Raw genomic sequence first — 23545 nt, 5'->3', positions numbered from 1 at the left:
CATAAACTTTCGTGAGCTACAGCTCATGTGGTTTGCAGTGTTGGTGTAACTGTGTTGGTCCCAGAATATTAGAGAGACAAGGTGGGTGAGGTAATGTCTTTTGTCGAACTTCTGCTGGTGAGAGAGACAAGCTTTGGAGGCTCCACAGAGCTTCACTTCAGGTCTGGGAAATGTATTCAGGGTGTCACAGCTAACACATATTTCAAGGGACCTTTCAACGGGAAGTGATCCCTTGAAATATGTGTTCAATTACTTCTGCTAAAAAAATCTGTTCCACCTTGTATTTAGCTGTGACACTCTGAGTACGTTTCCCGGACCTGAAGAAGAGCTCTGTGGAAGCTGGAAAACTTGTCTCTCTTACCAAAAGAAATTGGTCCAATAAAAGATATTACCTCATGCCCCTTCTCTCTTTGTGTGGGGGAGGGAGGAAAGGAGATTGACAGATCTGTATAGTTTCAAAGCACTCAAGACTATGTTTGAAATTGCAAGCACACAACTGTGATTAGAAAGTGAAGTTTGTCAAGTGAGATGTCAATATAATTAAAGAGACAATCTTTTTCCTGCATTTATAATTGAACCAGAAAAGTGATTCTTCTCCAGTGGTGAAAAACATCAGTTCTGGGCTGAGATCTCCATTTAGCATGAAGAGTATCTTTATAACTGTATAACAATAAATGTGATTTACAAAGAATATTGACAGGTTTCAGAGTAGCAGCCGTGTCAGTCTGTATTCGCAAAAAGAAAAGGAATACTTGTGGCTTAGAGACTAACAAATTTATTTGAGCATAAGCTTTCGTGAGCTACAGCTCACTGCATCAGATGCATTCAGTGAAAAGAATATTGACAGACACTTATTTATTTTGTCATGAATTAAGATACTATCATAAGAAATTCCAGACATTTAACTAGAGAGCATAGGTCATAAAAACAACAAATGAGATACTTAGGGAAAACAGCACACTTGTTACTAGAGTGATGTACAATTATGTTACATTTAATTATGTTTGACTGTTGTTACTTGTGTGCTTTCTGAAATAGAGCAAACCCTCAACATATTAATCCACTAGGCTAACTGGATTAATTTAGAAAACGAAACAAACAAATCTTTTCTTAACAAGATAAAGGATTGAAGTATAATCTGTAAGGAAAATGTCCATCCTGCTGTTAACATTTTTTTTCTTTACCATGTCTGCACTAGGGTGACCAGATAGCAACTGTGAAAAATCAGGACGGGGGTGGGGAGTTTATGTAAAAAAAAAAAAAAGCCCCAAATATCGGGACTGTCCCAATAAAATCAGGACATCTGGTCACCCTAATCTGCACTGATATATGAAATTTGCAGCATTGCATAGCCTGGAAAATTATTTTCTGCACCACAATAGCCAGGTAGCTGGTTTTCAAAATCATACAGCCATTCTCATCATATAATTCATTTAAGATGATAAGTGGTGCCCATCGCTTTGGCATGTGGATGCTTTATTACATGTAAATGTTATGGGGCAGATCCTCAGTTGGTGTAAACTGTTATACATAGCTCCATCAATGCAGCTACGCTGAATGCAGCTGAGGGGCTGCACCTACATTAGGGTGGCTACTCATGCATTCCTAAAAAAGAAAAGGAGGACTTGTGGCACCTTAGAGACTAACCAATTTATTTGAGCATGAGCTTTCGTGAGCTACAGCTCACTTCATCGGATGCACGATGAGCTCACGAAAGCTCATGCTCAAATAAATTGGTTAGTCTCTAAGGTGCCACAAGTCCTCCTTTTCTTTTTGCGAATACAGACTAACACGGCTGTTACTCTGAAACCTGTCATGCATTCCTAGAACACCAGACATTCCAGTACTTCAGGGAGCGGCCTGGGCTTGCCCTGTCAGCATGACCCACCATGCCAATGTGACCTCACACACATGGTGTGTGTGAGGTAATGCCTGCAGAGTGGCACACTCTTCAAAATGGCATCCCCCATCCAATACCAGACATATCCATGTCCAGTTTTATTTCAATACCTGATGGAGGACAAACCACCCAAAAAAGAGGACTGTCCAGTGTCAAACTAGATGAATGGCCTGCCTAACCTATGTATTACATTAAATTCCTCATTCCATGTGCCAGTGGTAATCCCATCAGCTAAGTAAAGGCTTGTCTAAATAAATAAATTTCACACAGATTTCTGAAGCTTGATATATCTGAGCTTTGGCAGGCCTCCAGAGGAAGCGAGCTCCAGAGGTTTAGGCTTTCCTCTGAGAATACCTTGGTGCTGGATCACAGGCTCAGCACCTGACTTTTAGGTGCCTAGAAAATTACAGGAACAATACTGCAAGCCACAAAGCCTGATTTAGCCACCTAGGTTCCTATGCAATGAATTGGGGCGGTGTTGGCACCTTAGAATGCAATCTATAAAAACCAGCACGGTAGGCAGGGAGCTGCCTAAACAAGCCAAAGGGACATACTGATGTGGTCTAAGCCCCACACCTCTCTTGGAGATAGGTGCCTAAATCCTGGCTGCAGAGACATGCCTATTTCTATTTAGCAATTCATAAATGGGAACCCATCTCCTGTAGTCAGGTGGCTTAAGTGCCTAAGTAGTTTCTTACAGGCAGGGGTGTGTGCAGGAATTTAAATTTAACCCCTCTGGGGGAGGAGGGGAAGCCTCAGAAGCTTGCTGCCCCTCCTTCCCCCCCTGGCCCCTGGAGGAGCTCAATTTTCCCTCCCTCCACCCCGCCCTGGCCCCACCCCAAGCTCAATCTTCCCTCCCAGCCCTGGCCCTGGGCAAGAGCTCAATCTTCCCTGCCTCTGCAGCCCTAGGGCCAGAGAAGTTCTGGGCCCCCACTAATTATTGGGGTGCATGCCCCTCCTTGCAGGAAAGAATTAGGTACTGCCTTGGCCCACACAAACCAGCTGGATGAGGAAGTAGTGGTGGTGCCATTAGCTAGCTTGTAATTGTTAGTCCAATGAATTGAGCTCTCACCTGGGATATAGCAAACCCAAGTTCAATTCCCCTATTGTCTGTCCCCCTGCCTGATGGGGAGAAAGGATTTGAACTTTCAGGAGGATGTGCTAACTACTGAATTATGGGATGTTTTGATGTGGAGGTCTCCTTCAATCTCTTTTGTTGAAGCTGTTCCACTGTGGATAAATACTGAAAGAGTAATTGGAGTAGGGGCACCGGATAGGTACCCTCACCACCAGACTATAGGATCATTCTCTTGCTCTTTCTTTCTAACCCACTGACTGTTTCACTGTGCGTAAATACTTAAATAGTCATTGGGCTGAGCAAGAGAAAGTGAGAATGGTGGTTAGAGCACCCACCTGGTGGGCGGGAGACCGAGAAGTCAGTGTCCCTGATTAAATTGCTTTTTTATTATTCATCCTGTCAGGAATAAAGACCTGCAGCTGAGCATGGGGCTAGCCAGCTGAGTCTCCTGGCAAACTAATGAGCCCCGGTGAGCTACAGCAGAACCACCTGATTGACCAACCTGCCTGATGGGCTGAGGGGAACCAGCAGGCATGTTCTTAAGTCCAGCAGCAGCAATTTGCTGGGTATTTGATGTTTATGCTAGTAGTTACAATTGTGCTTGCCTTGTTCTAGCCCTGCTTGTCTTCTGGTTCTGACCACACAAGTCTCAGTTGCTGAGGTATCCACAGTGGAAGAAAATCAATAAGAGGGAGCCCCCATAACAGACTATCTCAGCTTTGTGGTTAGAGCACTCTCCTGAGAGCTGGGAGACACCTGTTCAACTTTTCTCCCCATCAGGCAGAAATGGAGGAATTGAACTAGGGTCTCACCTGCCAAGTGAGTGTTCTATGGTTGTGCTGTAAGGTGGGCTCCATTTGCTTGTTAGTGGCCAGAGTTAATGGCCTCTTACCCCACCTACCAGAGCAGACCCTACATGTGAGATAGGTGAGTGACCACCCATCTTCCCCTAGTTTGTGGATTGTTCTGGGGTTTAGCTGGGAGATAGACGTCCAGATGCTAAAAAGAGCAACAGTGCATCTGCCCAGAGGCAGAAACTGGGTTACCGAGTGAACTTCGTCCTGAAAATCTGGGCACTGAGCGAGTTTAGATGCCAATAGTGTTTGGTGGGAGTTCTGTGGATTGCAGTAGTGCCCAAATCTTGGGTTTAGGTGCCTAAGGACCTTTGTAGCACAGGGCCTGATTACTAAGTCTGAGCCAAAAGCCCTTGTCCTGCAAATATCTGGCCACATGCTTATTTTTATCCCATGATTAGTCTCATTCAGTTGAACTACTGAAAGCAAGAGAACAAGCTTCTTGGGTCTGTTTCTTTTAAAATTGATTTAACAGGGAGTAAAGAGAAACACTGCTTTCTGTAGGTGACTAGTTGGCTGTTGATTAACTGATGAATTGAAAAAGAAAAAATGGATGAAGAGTGAAAGCAGGATAGGCCCTGCTATTAAGAGGAGGCTGTTGATTGCATTGTGGAGGAGGGGACATTTGCATGTTAGACTGTTATTTCACTGCGTGATTCAAGATGATGAAAACACTGGGATAGGAAATATCTGAGGACCCTACGCAGTTTCTTGTTTAATGGCAATGTTGTGTGAACCAAAAAACATTTGGGAGACGAATTGTGGTAGTTGTGATAATCAAGGATATGATTAGTTTTCCCATGTGGATGTTGCTGTTAGGTTAAGATCACACATTTCAAAAGCTTTCCAACATTACGTTGTAAAAAATGCTTATCTGCATGAATGATTCATGACAGACTGGCAAGCCAAAGAAATCATTGACACCTTACCCTTAGACTGTCTGGATATAAATGAGGAAGAGATTGACTGCAGTAATTGAGAGAGGGGATTATTTCACTGTATTCAGCACTGGTGAGGCAATATCTGGAGTATTGCATCCAATTTTGGGCCTCCGACTACAGAAAGGGTGTGGACAAATTGGAGAGAATCCAGTGGAGGGCAATGCAAATGATTAGGGGGCTGGGCACATGACTTATGAGGAGAGGCTGAGGGAACTGGGCTTATTTAGACTGCAGAAGAGAAGAGTGAGGGGTGATTTGATAGCAGCCTTAAACTACCTGAAGGGGGGTTCTAGGCTGGAGGATGAAGAGGATGGAGCTAGGCTGTTCTCAGTGGTGGCAGATGACCGAACAAGGAGCAAGAACCAGTTGCAGTGGGGGAGGTCTAGGTTGGATATTAGGAAAAACTATTTCATTAGGGTGGTGGTGAAGCACTGGAATGGGTTACTTAGGGAGGTGGTGGAATCTCCATCTGTAGAGGTTTTTAAGACCTGGCTTGACACAGGCCTGACTAGGATGATTTAGTTGAGGTTGGTTCTGTTTTGAGCAGGGGGTTGGATTGGATGACCACCTGAGGTCTCTTCCAACCCTAATCTTCTATGAACTAGTGTAGGTGGGGAAAAAGAGTGGTTCTATTTCTTACAAATCCTTTGGTTTCTATTAATGGTTGAACTGGTAACATGGTATATTGCTTTATATAGACAAAATAACAGAACGTAACGACTGACCTTTACAAAATAACTGCAGTGATTATTTGCTTTAAATATATAATCTAGCAATCAGCTTGATAAATTTGTTCTAGAAACTAACATAGTGAAACTTCAGGAAACCTCTTGATAGAAAATTTTCTTTACTAGGAAGAGTTCCTCCAGAACAAGATTGAGGCACCATGGCCTTACTGTTTTTATGGGGTACCCATAGTCAGCTAGTCACTGAGACTGCCAGTCTAATCAACTTTTTATATAAACACCTGTCTGTTAGGAGCTGGACAAAAAAGACAAATTTTCTTTATAGATAAATTTTAACATTAAAAATGACCAAGCTTTTCTTCTACTGCTAACATTGTGATTGGCTGACAGAAAGTAGTGAGCCAAGTTCTGTTCAATTATATCCATGCAGTCAGACTATGGACCAGCCTAGCTCCATCAGCTGCTTTTACTGCATGTGCAGGGATTCTTTCTCTAATACTTCCTAGGCTGCCTAGCTCGTGGGTACCTAAGTATCCTTCATTCCTTACCTCATAAGAGAACCTTGAATTGGCCAGGATGTTGAGATTTCAGCAATCATTGAAATCATGTTCTTTCTTTATGTAATGACACAGAATATCTTGAACATTTAATTTAATTGAATTGTGTCAGGGGTTGAAGTTTCCCATCTCTCTGCTAAAAATCTCAAACGTATTACAAAAAGAAAAGGAGGACTTGTGGCACCTGAGAGACTAACAAATTTATTTGAGCATAAGCTTTCGTGAGCTACAGCTCACTTCATCGGATGTATTCGATCACAAAGCTCTTTTGTGATTCTGGGACTCCATCATAGTCCTGTCTGCTGATGAGATCTGCACTCACCTGCAGCTTGCTACGCTGGCCAAACAGGAAATGAGATTCAAAAGTTCGCGGGCCTTTCCTGTCTACCTGGCCAGTGCATCTGAGTTGAGAGCACTGTCCAGAGCGGTCACAGTGGAGCACTCTGGGATAGCTCCTGGAGGCCAATACTGTCAAATTGCGACCATGCTACCCCAAATTCGACCCAGCAAGGTCGATTTCAGCACTAATCCCCTCGTTGGGGGAGGAGTACAGAAATCGATTTTAAGAGCCCTTTAAATCTAAGTAAATGGCTTTGCCGTGTGGATGGGTGCAGGGTTAAAGCGATCTAATGCTGCTAAATTCGATCTAAACTCATAGTGTAGACCAGGGCTATAGGAACCCCATAAAAATAGTGAGGCCACTATGCCTCAGCCTTGCTCTGGATGGGCTCTATCTCAAAGGGAAAAGGTAGTTACAGCTCCATGCATATTCTTTGTTTGGTCTTTACAGGCAAGGGTTCCAGCAATGACATATTTTTGGGACACTTCTTTACCAAGAGCTACAATAATTAATTGCTCCATTCAAGACGTACCTGGATCTGGCTGCTCCTTTTTTCTGCCTCGGGCAGCCAGTGATAGACTGAGGACAATGAGTGCCTGCCTAAAGCAAGAGTCCAACTTGAAGCAACTATGTGGTCTAAACCAATATTATTTTGCTGCTGTTACAGCTTTAGTGGCTGCCAACAGCGGCAGTGCTGGAACCAGGAAGGCAGAAGAAACTACAGAGTCACATGCTGAGTGATTCTGTTCCTCTAATGCTATCGAAATGGAAGAAGAATTTTTAAAGTGATGCCTCTGTAAGAGGGACAGGAACAGATTCCTGGAATAAGAAGGTTCCCTGATAGTTGGAAATGAGAGTTAAGATTTGGGGCCCCCTGGCCGATAAAAGTTGCTCTCACAGAATCTGTCTGGAGCTCAATTGTCAGCAAATTGGGAGTGGGAGGCTGACTAGAAAAGCTGGTACAAAACGCTTTGAAAGTTCTGAACCAGCCCATGTCTGTCAATGACCTCTCACTGCTTGGTAACCTGTACTTACAGCACAGTCTCTGATATCTGAATGTAACAATAATGAAGAGGAAATCCACTAAGATCACTAAAGGTGTAAATAAATGCTGGGGAAAGATGGGCCTTTTTCTTTTTAATTCTTGGTAAGAATTTAAATGTCTTCGGTGTAGTTTTCAAACAAGCAATCAATAGAGGCTGGAGTCATATCTCAGATATTATGAATTCTTTTGATAATGGTGTTTTAACTGATCTTCAGATAGATATGTGTGTATTATTCCAATGTTCCTGCTAGTGGTAGGAATTCTTTCGCTAGAAAGCTACCTAGACAGAAAAGTGGTAAGGCTTATTTTTAAGAAATGGGAAGTCATCTTATTTTTAGTGGGACCCATCACTGCTCTGACTACTACTCATACAGTTGGAAGGCAGAGTCTTAACTCATTGTGTTATAAGCAGACATTTTTCCAGGGGCTAGAAAAGACTAAACTCTGAACTTATTTTTAAAAAAATACCAATTGTGGTTTTAGGCCATGTGGATTACTCTCTATAAAGTGGTGTACAACTCAGAATATGGTGGTATTCATACTTTAAAATGAACAATGGGAATAATTGTTGCTTAGATACTTATTTAGGCCTAGGGGAAAATCTTTTAGATCTGCACTGTGTCACTCTCTCCAGTGACCTGGTCTCAAGCAGTCCTGACATTATAAGGCCACTGGGCCAGAGGGACCATTGTAATCATCTTGTCTGCCTGCATTAACACAGGCGTAGGACTTCCCTAAATTAATTTTTTTCAGCTAGAGCATATCTTTTAGAAAAACACTAAATCTTGATTTTAAAATTGCCAGTGATGCTGAATCTGACACAACCACTGTTATGTTCTAATAGTTAATTATCCTCATTGTTAAAAACTTGTCCTATTTCTAATCTGAATTTGTCTAGCTTCAATTTCCAGCCATTGGATCTTGTTATACCGTTGCCTGCCACACTGAAGAGACAATTATCAATTTTTGTTCTGCATGTTGGTATCTATAGGCTCAAGGAGCTCAATCACTATAAGGGCATGTTTTCCTTTTTTATTAATCCAGTCTTTTATGACAAAAATCTTATAAAATTATTTAACTTAAACAGAGAGAAACTTAGTATATAAACAATTATCTATTTGCCTATGGAAGTCCCTAAAGCTGGAGGTCCATCAATTGCTATTAGCCAGGGTGGGTAGGGATGCAACATCAGGGATGTCCTAAGTGTCCCTATCTGTTTGCTGGAAGTGGATGATGGGATGGATCACTTCATGATTACCTGTTCTGTTCATTCCCTCTGAAGCACCTGTCATTGGCCACAGTCAGAAGACAGAATAATGGGCTGGATGGTCTGACCCAGTATGGCCATTCTTATATGTTCTTATTGGCTAGACCTACCAATCACTTTCTTCAGCTTTGTGGTACTGATCACATATTGTTGATGATTTTCTACTCCTCATCCCTTTCTCCTCTTCTTCCCCTTCTGTCTTGCCAGTAGATCATTTCTGTTAGTCTTTATCTCTTATTTAGGTCCCAACTTTTGTTTTCCTTACGTTTAAATATGTAAACTGTTTATTGTCCTATTAAAAAAAACTTTTCGTGATATTAAGCTTTTCTCCTCTTGTTTTGCTTATTTTAATATCGTTTTGAGTTTAATTTTGACTGCAGGGGCTTCTCCTTTCCTTAGTCTGGGAACTTTTTTTGAGTACTATCAGATTTGATGGTGAGGGATGACCCTCTTCCAGTAAACTCCAAAAAATTCCACCATTTTAATGGGGTCACCAGGGCTGGCTTAGACTTGCTGGGGCCCAGGGCCAAGATTACAGGCCCCCTGCCTGGGGATGAACCCCCGTGGGCTTTGGCCCCCACCCCCAAGGTGGTGGGGCTTGGGTGGGCTCAGATTTTGCTCCTCCCTCCTGGGGTCCTGTAGTAATTTTTGTTGTCAGAAGGGGTTTACAGTGCAATAAAGTCTGAGAACTCCTGGCTTAGAATATGATTGCCTGTTGAGATTTTTCTGTTTGTAGTAAGTCTAACTTGCTTCTGTCCTCTTAATGTTTTATATATTTTCTGAGACCGACTTTTCTGAAGTAATTTTATTTTTTTTTTCAACCTGACTGAGCAATGTTTGCTTTTTCTCTTTTTCTATCTTAGACTTCTTTGTTAATTAAACTGTCCCTAATCACTGCTTTGAAGACATCCCCTAAAGTCCTTTTAACATCTGGTCAGCATTGTTTTCCTTACAGAAAATTATGCAATTGTTTATCTTAAACTCTTTTCTGGTCATATAGAAGTGTGGTGATTAATTTTCTTCTTGTTCTAAGTGTGTCTTGCCAGTTTCTAATAAGTAAAACTGATGCAGGATCTGACAAGGAGTTACAAAATCAGCACAGCAAGGCTGTTTTAAGCAAAGTTCTAAAGATTACAATTATATCAATTATCATATATTTTGCGGGATATTGAAAAGGAGTAATCTTTCTTCTGGACTGACATCACCTGGAGTCCCACATCAAGTTAATTCATTAGAGATTGTCAGTGCCTGATTTCCTATACTTCATTATACTGCTTTCTGACTCCTTTAACACTGGGTCGAGAACACAATTATTTTTAGTTTCCCAGTCCCTTCCTCCTTATTTTCCCCCTAAATCCCTCAAATATACTGAAACCAAAAAATCCCTAAATTTCTTGCCCCTTCACAATGTGGAGATTTACCAAAGTCCCAGATGGATCTGGCTAACCTGTCCACTCTTCTGGTATGATGAAGTTCCTCTGGGGGGAACCTCAACATATACTCCATGCAAAACCAGAGTAGTGTTGTGGGGTGGTTTGTTTGTTTTTTGTTTTGTTTTGTTTTGAATAGGACCAACATCCTGTGGAGAGTTGTACTAAGCCATATTTCTACTCCTCTTCCCCTTATTTACATCTTTATTTTAGTGCATGGTTACACCACTCTTTCTCCCCCCAATCATAAAGTCAACGCACATTTGTAATCCTTGATTTCATTCCTTATATTCTGGTATTTAAATAATACCCTTATGAGTGGCTCAGAGTATTTCATGAGCAAAAGTGACACTCTGCTTTGTTTCTTAAATCTGAGAAAGATGAGGGAAAGCAATGAGACAGCCTTTTGGATGTCCATCTCCTTATGAAACTTTTTCTTGACTTTACTGTTCTATTCTTGGGTGATCTCTCCCCTACATTTTATTGCCAATCTTTATTTTGACTTGCTTGTTCAATACCTTATTCCCAAGAGGATACAGACATGTTTTCTAATCCTTTAATCATTCTTGTATCTTTTCTCTGAACCCTCTCCTATTTACCAAAACCCTTCTTGAATTGTCCAGAGCTGGACAAAGTATTCCGGTAGCAGTTGCACCACTGCCAAATACACAGGTAAAAATAACCTCGCTACTTGTATTCAATATTCAACTGTTCACATCTCCAAGAATTGCACTACTCCTTTGGGACATTAGGCATCAGCAAGGTAAGAGCGATGACTTATATATCCTGATAATGTATACCTGATATCTGGGAAACATTGAGGTATTGTCAATAGTTGCTTCTGGCTAACTACAGCCATTATGAAAGACACCAGATTACAGTATGTACCAAAGATTTAATGACTCCCAGTGAATGCTTCCAACAAGTGGTGGCCAAAAGTGTCTCAGAACTTTGTTTTTAAAATGAAAAATGGCTTTTGACTACATTTTTTTCATATATTTTTTTGTTTTTCTGTGAAAGTTTCTATCTTTATCTAAAATGTCTGGTTTTTGTCAAAGCATTTGGGTTTTCTGATTGAGAAATTTTGTATTTGACATTTTTATCATGCCAAAAAATTAAATGACCATGTGAGCTCTATCCCATTCTATTTACAGTGATCTTATTGCTGCTGGGAAAGGAGCATAGGCCCCAGGGCTGTGAGAACTGAATGAGGGTTGTACGAATACTCATGCAACATGGTCCTCTCTAAAGTCCATAGTTAGTTACCCTAAACTCAACATATTGGATATAAGGAGCTTTTGGTTATGTGAGCTGGAGCATATCTTTCCATGGTAGGTAGGTAGGTACCTCCAGTGCTTAATTTGTGCCAGGACTGATCCCGATTCCCTGGTGCCTCCAGGCTGGGCAATTCATAGCCCCAGTACCATAGGTGGGGTGTATAAGAGGCTGTGGGAGGCCTCCCTCAAAAGGACTAGCCATGCAGGAGAACAAATGCCATAGATGCTATGCAGATCACCTCCTTGTGGAGGCATGCTTGCTCACTGCCTTTGGAGTGCTAGAAACAATGCTACCTGGAAGTGAGGGGGGGCTACGGGGAGGAGAGGGGCGTCAGCAGTGAGGGGCTTCAGGGGAAGAGGCAGAGTGCGGAGGAACCTGGTACAGGCAGCAGTGCGCCGCCCCCCCCCCCCCCAACCTTCTGGGGAGTGTCTGGTGGTGAAGCCTTCCACAACAGAAGACTCACGCAGTGCCTGTGCCCAGCACGTCAGGGTTTGCTGTATCAATTATGAAAGTAAAAAAATTGCTTGAGCCCCCAGCAACTGAAAGCACTGGATGCCTCTACTTTGTGTGGAGAGCCTGCCTCAGTTTCTCTCCATCCTGCCCCCACGGTAAATCCTAACTCTTCTCTCATGGGCCTGCGCTAGGGGAGAGGGCACAATCAGGGGCTGGGGTGGCGTTGGGGTAAGGGAGGGGCATGCAGCTGCCGGGGGACCATGCAATTTGCCCACTGCTCCAGCCCAAGGTGCGCACGTAGCCACGCCCCCGAACAAGCCACGCCCACATAGTTTGCAGGGTGACCGCCCCCCACAGGCTGCTGCGCTTGCGCAGGGCGCTGCTGCTGTGCTCGAGCTCACGTAGACGCAGCGTGGCCAGCAGCTGTGGCCGCCCCCCCCATCGGCGGGCGGAGCGACACGGGCCCGGCCGATATAAAGATTCCGAAGAGGCCCAGGCGGCTCTTGGGGTGCGCCACACGCCAGGTGCTACCGTGTCTACCCGCGGCTCGGCGCGGCGCAGGGAGAGCGGGGCCCGTGTCCCAACAGGAGCAGCCAGCAGCCGCCTTCCCGCAGGTGAGGCGCCGCCCGACCTGCTGCCCCGCCCCGCTCCCGGGGCGTGAGGGGAGCCGCGGGCGGCCTTTCTGGGGAGTCACTTCCCTTGGGGCCGCGGCTGCTTTTCCCTCACGCCTCTCGCCTGTTGTCGTCAGGCGCCTGCTCCACCTGCGTGGGGGTTCTGCGGCGGGCCGGACCCCCCGGGTGGCGGGGGTGGGGTGTTAAAAGCGGCGGGAGCTCGCGGGCCCTGAGAGAACCTGTGCGGTCCGGAGCGGGTCCGAGGGTCTTTTCTGGCCGTGAGCCGCGCCAGCAGCCCCTCTCGGGCCCAGCTGGAAGGGGTGGGGGGGTCCAGGCAGATGAAGTCATCCACCCACTTTAGGAGCTCCGTCCTCCTGCCGATCCCGAATCTTCTTTCCGTGAAGGAAGCATATTTGCAGCAGATTATTCTGCGTATTGATCAGGATACGCACGTGTTTGCTACTTATGAAATGGGATCAGACTTCTTCTCTAGTCAAGTGCAGTTATGGAATGGATTTTCCATCCATATTCTTAGCCTGTGCCCATTGTCATGGCACCAGAGAGCATATTAACTATGTTTGTTTAAACAAGAATACTGTAGCTGGAGGTTACACGCATGGGTTTTCCTCGTAACTCCTGATTTCCAGTCTTTAGCAGACTGAATTGCATTGGGGCTGTTTAAAGCAGTTTCTTTAAATTAGAAGGGGAAAAAACTTGTAATAAGCTTTCGGGCTAATTTTATTTGTGCATCAGATGCTAGGAATATGTTTTTATGCTGAGCTCTGTAGAGTGATCTCTGCAAGCAGTGGAAAAGACATGAGAGTCAAGAATTAGTTGTAGCAAGCAAGGATTATATAGTGTACAAAATTTTGATTTTTTAGTTTATTTTAGAGGTGTAGTTCTTTTTTGAGATTCCTATTGGAAAGAAATTTGGAGAGATGAAATGTTCATTACGTGAGTGGGGGAGGGGGTGATACGTGGCAGTAGCATTCTTTCACTAACCTTTTGCTTGCTTTATAAACTTCTGGAAAGAAGTTTATTTCATTTCCCCCTATTTACAGTTAGTGATACATAAAATGAATAAAGAGCATGCAATTTAATCAAAAATATACAGATGTGAAAAACCTGACATTACACAAATCCCATTCCTTTCTTCTAATTTTTGGTCACTATTTTTTCAGAGAAAGAGGTTACTCCAAGCTACTTGTGATTTTATCTGGAACTGCTAGTCTAAGCAGTTCTTATTTTGAGAAGTTTAAAGTTGCATTACCCTCTCAGTTAGCTGAGACTAAACAGAATTTTAAATGTACTTTTGTTCCTACAAAACTCAGTTTAACGGACTTCAGTTATGTACATAACTGTTAAAAGCAAAATATAAATGAGATTTTAAATTGAACTAGATTTAATTGTAGCTTATGTTTAAGTGGGAATATGAGTTGTAGACGATGATTGGGTCAGCAGAAGCTTTGCATACATCATAACTTTTTTTTTATCTTGTGGCAAGCAGTTTAATTGCGAGAGGCTTGGTAAATTTATTTTCATGTTTAAGATCCTGAAAAAGACCACTTCGTTCATTCTGACCTTAACTTTGTAATGCAGTACTTCCCAAACTAGCACTGGACATAGGTTACACTAGAGACAACTTTTTTTTCTGCTTGTAAGACTGGGTCTACACTATGAACCTTACAGCTGCACAGCTCCTGCTAGCTGCTCTTAGCTGGCGGGGGAGAGTTTGCAGGTATGTCACTATAGCTTACACGCTTACTACCACGATGGAAGAATTCTGTCATCGACCTGGCTGCATGTACAGTGGGGGTTAGGTTGGCCTAATGACATCGCACAGGGTGTGAAGTTTTTCATAGCTCTGAGCAAAGTTTTTTAGGTTGACCCAAGTTTTAGGTGTAGACCAGGCTGTAATGTAAGCTAGAGCAAAGGCAAAAGAAAATATCAGACTAGATGTACCTTTTTAGTAATACTGTTGTATGAATATAGGAAAATTCAGAAGCAAATTACTGTACTAACCCAGCTAAACATGATAGAGAAACCCCCTTATGTTTGTTTATAGTAAACATAACAAATGTTTTACAAATAATTTTCTTAATGTCCAGTTGTGAGCTGGTGGGTGGCCTAATAGGCCTGTGCATTGCTGTGAAGGAGCCCTGTGTTCCCTTCCAGCTCACTCCATTAGTTTGGGGCTGGGAGTCTGCAGAAGGAATGTCAGTCTCAAGCAAATAGTTTGTTCTGCACTGCTTGCTATGAATCCCTTTGGCAAATGAGGTTCTGCCTATGTATGAGAGATTTCCACTAGTGTAGTTACATCGATACAAAGCCCCTGCATAGCTGTAATGCACTGCATAGCTTTAAAGTGGGGCTTACACCTGTGTTAATAATCTGATCCTCCAGTGGATCAAGGTAATTGCACCATCATAAGCAATGCTCTTACATCTTTGTCCTCACCCATAACTATTTCACATTTGGGGACAATGTATACCTTCAAATCAGCGGCACTGCTATGGGTACCCACGTGGCCCCACAGTATGCCAACATTTTTATGGCTGACTTAGAACAACGCTTCCTCAGCTCTCATCCCCTAATGTCCCTACTCTGCATGCGCTATATTGATGACATCTTTGTCATCTGGACCCATGGAAAAGAAGCCCTTGAGGAATTCCACTATGATTTCAACAATTTCCATCCCACCATCAACCTCAGCCTGGACCAGTCCACACAAGAGATCCACTTCCTGGACGCTACGGTGCTAATAAGCGATGGTCACATAAACACCACCCTATACCGGAAACCTACTGACCGCTATTCCTACCTACATGCCTCCAGCTTTCACCCAGACCACACCACACAATCCATTGTCTACAGCCAAGCTCTACGATACAACTGCATTTGCTCCACCCCCTCAGACAGAGACAAACGCCTACAAGATCTCTATCAAGCATTCTTACAACTACAGTACCCACCTGCTGAAGTGAAGAAACAGATTGACAGAGCCAGAAGAGTACCCAGAAGTCACCTACTACAGGACGGGCCCAACAAAGAAAATAACAGAACGCCACTATCCATCACCTTCAGCCCCCAACTAAAACCTCTCCAACCGCATCATCAAGGATCTACAACCTATCCTGAAGGACGACCCATCACTCTCACAAATCTTGGGAGACAGGCCAGTCCTTGCCTACAGACAGCCCCCCAACCTGAAGCAAATACTCATCAGCAACCACACAACAGAACCAGTAACCCAGGAACCTATCCTTGCAACAAAGCCTGTTGCCAACTGTGTCCACATATCTATTCAGGGGACACCATCGTAGGGACTAATCACATCAGCCACGCTATCGGAGGCTCGTTCACCTGCACATCTACCAATGTGATATATGCCATCATGTGCCAGCAATGCCCCTCTACCATGTACGTTGGTCAAACTGGACAGTCTCTACGTAAAAGAATAAATGGACACAAATCAGATGTCAAGAATTATAACATTCATAAACCAGTCGAAGAACACTTCAGTCTCTCTGGTCACTCGATTACAGACCTAAAAGTCGCAATATTACAACAAAAAGACTTCAAAAACAGACTCCAACGAGAGACTGCTGAATTGGAATTAATTTGCAAATTGGATACAATTAACTTAGGCTTGAATAGAGACTGGGAGTGGTTGAGTCATTACACAAAGTAAAACTATTCCCCCCCGCCCCCCCCGCCGACGTTCTTGTTAACTGCTGGAAATGGCCCACCTTGATTATCACTACAAAGGGTTTTCTCTCCTCCCCCCCCCCCCCATCTCAGTGATGAGATAATAGCTCATCTTAAGTGATCACTCTCCTTACAGTGTGCATGATAAACACCCATTTTTTCATGTTCTGTGTGTATATAAAAAGAAAAGGAGTACTTGTGGCACCTTAGAGACTAACCAGTTTATTTGAGCATGAGCTTTCGTGAGCTACAGCTCACTTCATCGGATGCATAGCATATCGTGGAAACTGCAGAAGACCTGAGCGTGTGGCACAAGCTGTCAGCATAGTCTGTGTGGTATGTAGATTGTAATGGATTTTTTACCTTCAGTCCTTTTGGTACGATGTCCATCTGTTTGCATTTGGAAAGGAAGATGATGTCTGTCTGTATCTGTACAAGTTTTTTCATGCAGTTGATAGATTTCCACTCCATGCGGCTAAATGCAGTGCCTTGCATAATGACAGGTTTCAGAGTAACAGCCGTGTTAGTCTGTATTCGTAAAAAGAAAAGGAGTACTTGTGGCACCTTAGAGACTAACCAGTTTATTTGAGCATAAGCTTTCGTGAGCTACAGCTCACTTCATCGGATGCATAGCATATCGTGGAAACTGCAGTGAAGTAGCTCACGAAAGCTCATGCTCAAATAAACTGGTTAGTCTCTAAGGTGCCACAAGTACTCCTTTTCTTTTTACGAATACAGACTAACACGTCTGTTACTCTGAAACCTGTGTGTATATAAATCTCCTCACTGTATTTTCCACTGAATGCATCCGATGAAGTGAGCTGTAGCTCACGAAAGCTTATGCTCAAATAAATTTGTTAGTCTCGCAGGTGCCACAAGTCCTGCTTTTCTTTTTGCGAATACAGACTAACACGGCTGCTACTCTGAAACCTGCTCTTCCACCGTGTAGTGTAGCTACATTAGGGGTTTGCATTGATGTAACTACTCTAATATAGACAGGGTGTAAATCTTACTCCTGGGGGAATTCTGTGCCAAAAAATTAAAAATTATGCACACAATATTTTAAAATTCTGCAAATTTTATTTGTCAAAATAACACTATATAATCACTCCAGTTTCAGTTGTTTTTGGTAATTTATTTCAAAATACCTATTGGCAAGTATGTCTGTAACGAATAAGACATACACACAGATTCCCCCAGGAGCAGAGAGTTAGAAACCAGAGTTCCGGTTTCTCTGTCCTTTCCCTTCCAGAGCCCAGTCATGGGGGGGCCCCCCCGCCTAGAGACACTCCCTCTCCCCCCCAGAGCCCAGCTTTGGGGCTTCCCCGGCCCAGACACACTCACCCCTTAATCCCCTCAGGCTAGATCTGTAGGGCCCCCCTCCCAGCCCACACACTCTCACTTCCTACCCTCCTAGAGCCCAAGGATCCAGAGGGAGAAACAGCCTGATGCTGGTCCTGGGCTTGCATAGAGTTTCCTGTGTGCTGTCATGTCCTTTAGGGCATGCTGGGAACTGCAGCTGCCAGGAACCCTCCAGCTCCCTCGCCCTCCCCTCTGGCGCTGTCTTCTATTTGCAAGCTGGGCTCTGCTGGGTCCAGCGGCCGCTAGTGGCAGCCAGGAGCTCTGCAGCCCATTTCTGGAGGAGGGGAGGAAGGAAATTCTGCACACACAACGCTAATTTCTGCAAAATGCGTTGTGCAGTGGCACAGAATTCCCCCAGGAGTACCTGCAACTCTGCACCCAGCCATGAGGGGGTGCCCTAGAGTTAAGGATGCCTGAGGGGGTGTGAGTGGCTGGTTTGGGCAGGGGGAACTTGAATTTTTGTCTGTATGGTTACAGACATACTTGCTGATATTTATTTTAAAATAAATTTCCAAAATAATTGAAACTGGCATGATTATATAGTGTTGTTTTGACAAATAACATTTGCAGAATTTTAAAATATTGTGTACATAATTTTTTGGCACAGAATTTCACTGGGAGTAGTTGCAGGAAACTTGGCCTCTAGCACTCCCTCCTGGTGGCCACTTTCCCAGCCATGGCGATCCCTCTCAGACAGTCTCTTACCCAGACTCCTGCACTGGATTTTTTTGGCTCAACCCTGTGGCAGAGTTATGTAACCGTTCAGTTTGCTTCTGGGGTTCAGGACTAAACAAAAGGTCCTTTACCATTTCTCAGCTCAACTCCAAACTGCAAGTGTTTTTTGCTATTCCTGTATTTGACTCCAGTTCCCTTACCCATGTAGACCCTGGATCAGGACTCCTCTCTGTCAGAGAGACCGGTCTCCTCTACGGTCTTTTTCCAGCTGTGTTCTTTCAGGGCATGTTAGGTCAACTTATTACTGTGGTGGTTCATGCCCAGACTACCCTCGTTCTGTCAGTAGTGTGTGTCCTTACCAGGAGGGCTTCCACCGACTTAAGAGGGGCAGTGTGGGGGGGTGCTCCACATGAAACTCTGCGCCGGGAGCCTGGCTCCCTGCCACCTGGAGTCTAGCGGCCCCCCAGGGCTTCCTGCTGTTGCTAGGGATGTAAGCTGCCTTATGTTGACCGAAGTCTATAATGTAGACCAAGCCTCAGTCTACTTATATGGCTTAGCTCCGCCTCTTTTATCCAGGATGTGGTTAGATCCCTCCCACCCCCCTAAAAAATTTGGAGCATGACTATATGGGTCCTTTGCCTTGCCTTGCTGATGATGGTAGTTAAGCCCAGTCACAGACTGCATCCGTGCTCAGACTTGTACTGCCTATGAAGCTGAACAATATTGTCTCATAGTTTACTTGTGCTCCCCTGTCAGTTTATATCAGGGTGGATTGATTTAAATCAAAGTGATTTTAAATAACTGATTTTAATGATGATTTGAATCAGCAAACAGGAAATATTGATTTAAAATAATCAATTCTAATCAAGTTTTGCATTTGTACTTTTTAGTTGTTTTCTTAAAGAAAAATTCTCATTGGTTGGTAACCATTGTAACGTAGATTTGCAACTAAACATAGCCTTTACACTAAATTTGGTTGTTGTTTTTGCTAACTGGGAAGAGACACTATATCTGGACTAATCTATTTAAGCAATTATATAGGTGTTTTTGTTTTTTGGTGCTTTGTGTCACGCTCTACTTGAATGGAAATTCAATTAAATGCACAAACCCAACATTTTAATTTTTTTAAATTAAATTACCTTAAGTGTGCTGGATATGTAAGGAAAAATAATTACAATTTTTAAAATTAAAAACTAATTTATTAAATAAAGTACTACCTGTTAGGGAATTGAAGGGATTATTTTTTTTTTTTTTGTCACCATGTCCTTCAAGATTTTAGAACTAGTAGATTTCATCCTCTCCTCACTAGTTTTTATTCATAGATTGGAAAAGGAAAACAAACTTTCCTGCTTTTTCGATTTGGTTTCTTAACTTCTGAATGAACTCGTCCTTGCACTGAGCTAATTGAATAAACTGAAATGAAAATCTGGTTTAGAATTGCAGCACACTGATTCCAGGTGCTTGGTCAGGGGCTTCCACCAGTTCACGAGGTCTGACTTTTTTTTTAAAAACAAAGCAGCAAACATGTACTGTTCAATATATTTTTTTTTATTTAATTTGAATGCTTTTAATATAATACATTTAGATCTTAACATAATTGTCAATTTTAAATTTACTTTTAAAGAGTATAAAACCCCTGTATTTATATTAAATAAAAACAGATTTAAAACTCTTTATCCATCCTGGTCTCTATCTGTTGTTTGTTGTCAGAATTAGACTTTAAGTCCCTTGGGGAGAGACTATCTTTTTTATTCTGTGTTTGTACAATGCCTTGCACAATGGGATCACATTTATGACTAGAGCCACTAGGTAGATGCTACAATAATCAGTTTTAATTCATACCTCTTGTTTTTTATCATTTGATTTTAGTTATTTTTGTGCAAGTCTGTATGTAAACATTTCTGTTTCAAAATTGGAAGTAGCTAGAGTTAATTTTAATTAAAGTTGGTCAATTACCAACTTTAACTAAAATAGTTTAAGCTACTTTAATTCCAAAATAGCATGCATACATACTTGCACAGAAATAACCAAATCGGGTTAATTCACACTTCTTATTTCAGTATCATTTTGTATGTAGACCAGCCCGAAGTAGAGATGAGAATATTTTTTAAAAAACAAAACAAAAAAACCAGCCCCATATCTCTTCATAGAACTGGAAGGGACCTCAAGAAGTTGCGTAGTCCAGTTCCCTGCAGTCAGGTATTCTCTCTGACAAGTGTTTGTCCAGCCTGCTCTTAAAAATCCCCAATGATGGAGTTTCCACAACCTCCCTAGGCAATTTATTCCAGTGCTTAACCACTCTGACGGTTTTTGTCCAACCTAAACCGCCCTTGCTGCAATTTAAACGTATTGCTTCTTGTCCTATCCTCCTTCTAACAATCTTTTATGTACTTGAAAACTTATCATGTCCCCTCTGTCTTCTCTTCTCCAGACTAAACAAATGCAATTTTTTCAATCTTCCCTCATAGATCATGTTTTCTAGACCTTTAATCACTTTGTTGCTCTTCTCTGGACTTTCTCCAATTTGTCCACATCTTTCCTGAAATGTGGCGCCCAGAACTGGCCACAATACTCCAGTTGAGGCGTAATCAGTGCAGAGTAGAGCAGAATAATTACTTCTTGTGTCTTGCTTACAATACTCCTGCTAATACATCCCAGAATGATGTTTGCTTTTTTGCAACAGTGTTACACTGTTGACTCATATTTAGTTTGTGATCCACTATGACCCCCAAATCCCTTTCTGCAGTACTCCTTCCTAGGCAGTCATTTCCCATTTTGTTTGTGTACAACTGATCACTCCTTCCTAAGTGGAGTACTTTGCATTTGTCCTTATTGAATTTCATCCTGTTTACTTCAGACCATTTCTCCAATTTGTCCAGATCATTTTGAATTTCAGTCCTATCTTCCAAAGCACTTGCAACCCCTCCCAGCTTGGTATCATCTGCAAACTTTATAAGTGTACTCTCTATGCTGTTATCTAAATCATTGATGAAGATACTGAACAGAACCTGACCCAGAACTGATCCCTGCGGGACCTCACTCATTATGTCCTTCCAGCATGATTGTGAACCACCGATATAACTGATTGGAAAATCGTTCCTAGAGAGTAGTTATGCACCCACCTTATAGTAGCTCCATCTAGGTTGTATTTCCCTAGTTTGTTTACGAGAAGGTCATGCGAGACAGTATCAGAAGCCTTACTAAAGTCAAGATATACCACATCTGCCGCTTTCTTCCCCCCCCCCCCAATCCACAAGACTTGTTACCCTGTCAGAGAAACCTATAAGGTTGGTTTGACACAATTTGTTCTTGATAAATCTATGCTGATTGTTACTTATCACCTCATTATCTTCTAGGTGTTTGCAAATTGATTTCTTAATTATTTGCTCCATTATCTTTCTGGGTATAGAAGTTAAGCTGACTGGTCTGTAATTTGCCAGGTTGTCCTTATTTCCCTGTCAAGAAGAGAACAGTTTTTTTCCTCACTGCTATGCTGTATTTTCTACCAGTATATTTAGTGAAGCTGCACATGATAATTGATGAAACACTGAACCCTGATTATCAAGTTAGATAACTCATGATTTTCTGATATAATCCTCTGTGGAGATCTGAATAGCAGTTTTTGCATTATGCCTCTTTAAAGCACACCTACATTTTTAACAGGAGGAACTAAGGAGCACTCTGGGAGCTTAACAAAGACAAGTTAAACAAGATATGAATAATTGGTATGGCATTATATTAGTATGCCTATAACTGCTTTAATTTTACTTTGTTCACAGGGTCACTTACTTTCCCTATACTCTCCCACTGAAATTTTTGCACATTTACTCTGACAGTAACTCTCTTGCAATCTCCCATCAGTCTGTAGAGCACAAAGAGAGTGAATATTTATAGCACTTATTTTAAAAAAGATGTAATACTCTTCTGTTTGGGACGAGAGAGATGCAGACCTAAGTGTGGGATCTGTTCCTTTAAAAACAAAAAGCTACACCCATATTCCTCTAGGAGCAGTACTTACTGTTATAAAGAAAATCTATTTATTTGCTTACAGAGGACGTCTTTGTCTTTGTGATCTTGAGAGGGTTGCTATCATAGGCCCCGACTTCCACTGTTCCTGGTGGGTGCTTAACCCTACCCATGCCCCTGCACTGCCCTCACCCCATTCCATCCCTTCCCCAAAGTCCTTGTCTCTTCTCTGCCTCCTCCTTTGAGTGTGCAGCGTCCTCGCTTCTCCCCTGTCCCGAAGCACCGCCAAACAGCTGTTTGGCATCAGGAAGCGCTGGGAGGTAGGTGGAGGAGCGGGGACGCGGTGCGCTTGGGGGGGGCGGGGAGGGGCTTGGCTGCTGGTGGGTGCAGAGTACCGACTAACTTTTCCCCAGGGGTTCTCCAGCCCTAGAGCACCCACGGAGTCGGCGCCTATGGTTGCTATCTTAGCTGGAGCTATTCTAGAGGAGAAAACTGTAGAACTGTCTGGAATTTATATTAGAAGACAATTGAAGGACTTGGACATTTCAAATGGCAAAGAGGAGAAAAGTAAAGTTTCTATTTAACTTTTTTTTTTTTTTTTTTTTGGTAGTATGCCATTTGTTCTGAGGGGTGTGTATGTATGTATGCATGCATGTATGTTTCCCATGACATGAACACACACATCCAAGACATTTTGAAGAAGAGAGGTTAAAGAAAAATAACCTATCTTCTGATATTCCTGGGGATCAGGAGGAGGGAGTAGGTGGAATTGTGGTGGGTTTTACAATCCTACTGCAAGTAATATGTAGAAGAAGTGGAGACAAAACATGATTTTGAATGCTTTAAACCGTGTATAACTTACCGGTTTTATAAGTAAGATATTTTTCTCAGAATATCTGAGCTCCAGCAGGGAGGGAAGCCTTCTGGGATGGTAATAGAGGTTGTGGGAGGATCCAGAGATGCCAGGAAAGATTCCATCTAGGCCAGGGCTCTCAAACTCAATTTACCTTAGTGCCAGTCCTCAAATCCTCCCAGTAGGCCAATAATGTCACTCATGCTGCCCCAAACTCCACCCCACCCCCCAAAAAAACTCTACCCCCCCACCTCCCTAAGGCTCTGGGGGGAGTTTGGGTGGGGCAGGGGGTCTGGGGGTGCAGGCTTTGGGATGGAGTTTGGTTGCTGGGTGCAGGCTCTGGGCTGGGGGTGGGGTTGCAGGCCCTCAGATGGAGGAGGGGTGCAGGCTCTGGGAGGGAGTTTGGGGGCGGGAGGGGATGGGGGTGCAGGCTCAGGAAGGGGGGGTGCGGCACTTACCTGGGGCTCCGGGCCGGGCCAGGGGGCTTCCGCATGCTGTTGCCCCCAGGCACCGCCCCCGCACCTTCCCATTGGCCACAGGG

General features: G+C 43.2%; 1 protein-coding gene across 7 annotated transcripts in view; it reads left to right on the top strand.

The window, feature by feature from the left end:
- Nucleotides 1-3609: 3609 nt before the first annotated feature.
- The window catches only part of P4HA1 (prolyl 4-hydroxylase subunit alpha 1), a 74390-nt gene continuing 54454 nt past the window's right edge, over nucleotides 3610-23545 (top strand). For 2 of the 7 annotated variants that reach the window (XR_005226060.2, XM_037903577.2), the window contains exon 1: nucleotides 12198-12443. The gene's annotated coding sequence lies outside the window, so the exon portion shown is untranslated. Of the gene's footprint in view, nucleotides 3906-12157; nucleotides 12444-23545 lie in introns of those variants that run through there. The other 5 variants (XM_043552137.1, XM_043552138.1, XM_037903578.2 and 2 more) reach the window with 5 other exon arrangements.

The sequence above is a fragment of the Chelonia mydas genome, chromosome 7 (assembly GCF_015237465.2).
Source record: "Chelonia mydas isolate rCheMyd1 chromosome 7, rCheMyd1.pri.v2, whole genome shotgun sequence".
In the NCBI taxonomy this organism is placed as follows: Eukaryota; Metazoa; Chordata; order Testudines; family Cheloniidae; genus Chelonia; species Chelonia mydas.
The sequence above is the reverse complement of the archived record's forward strand: the minus strand, read 5'-3'. Positions and strand labels throughout refer to the sequence as shown.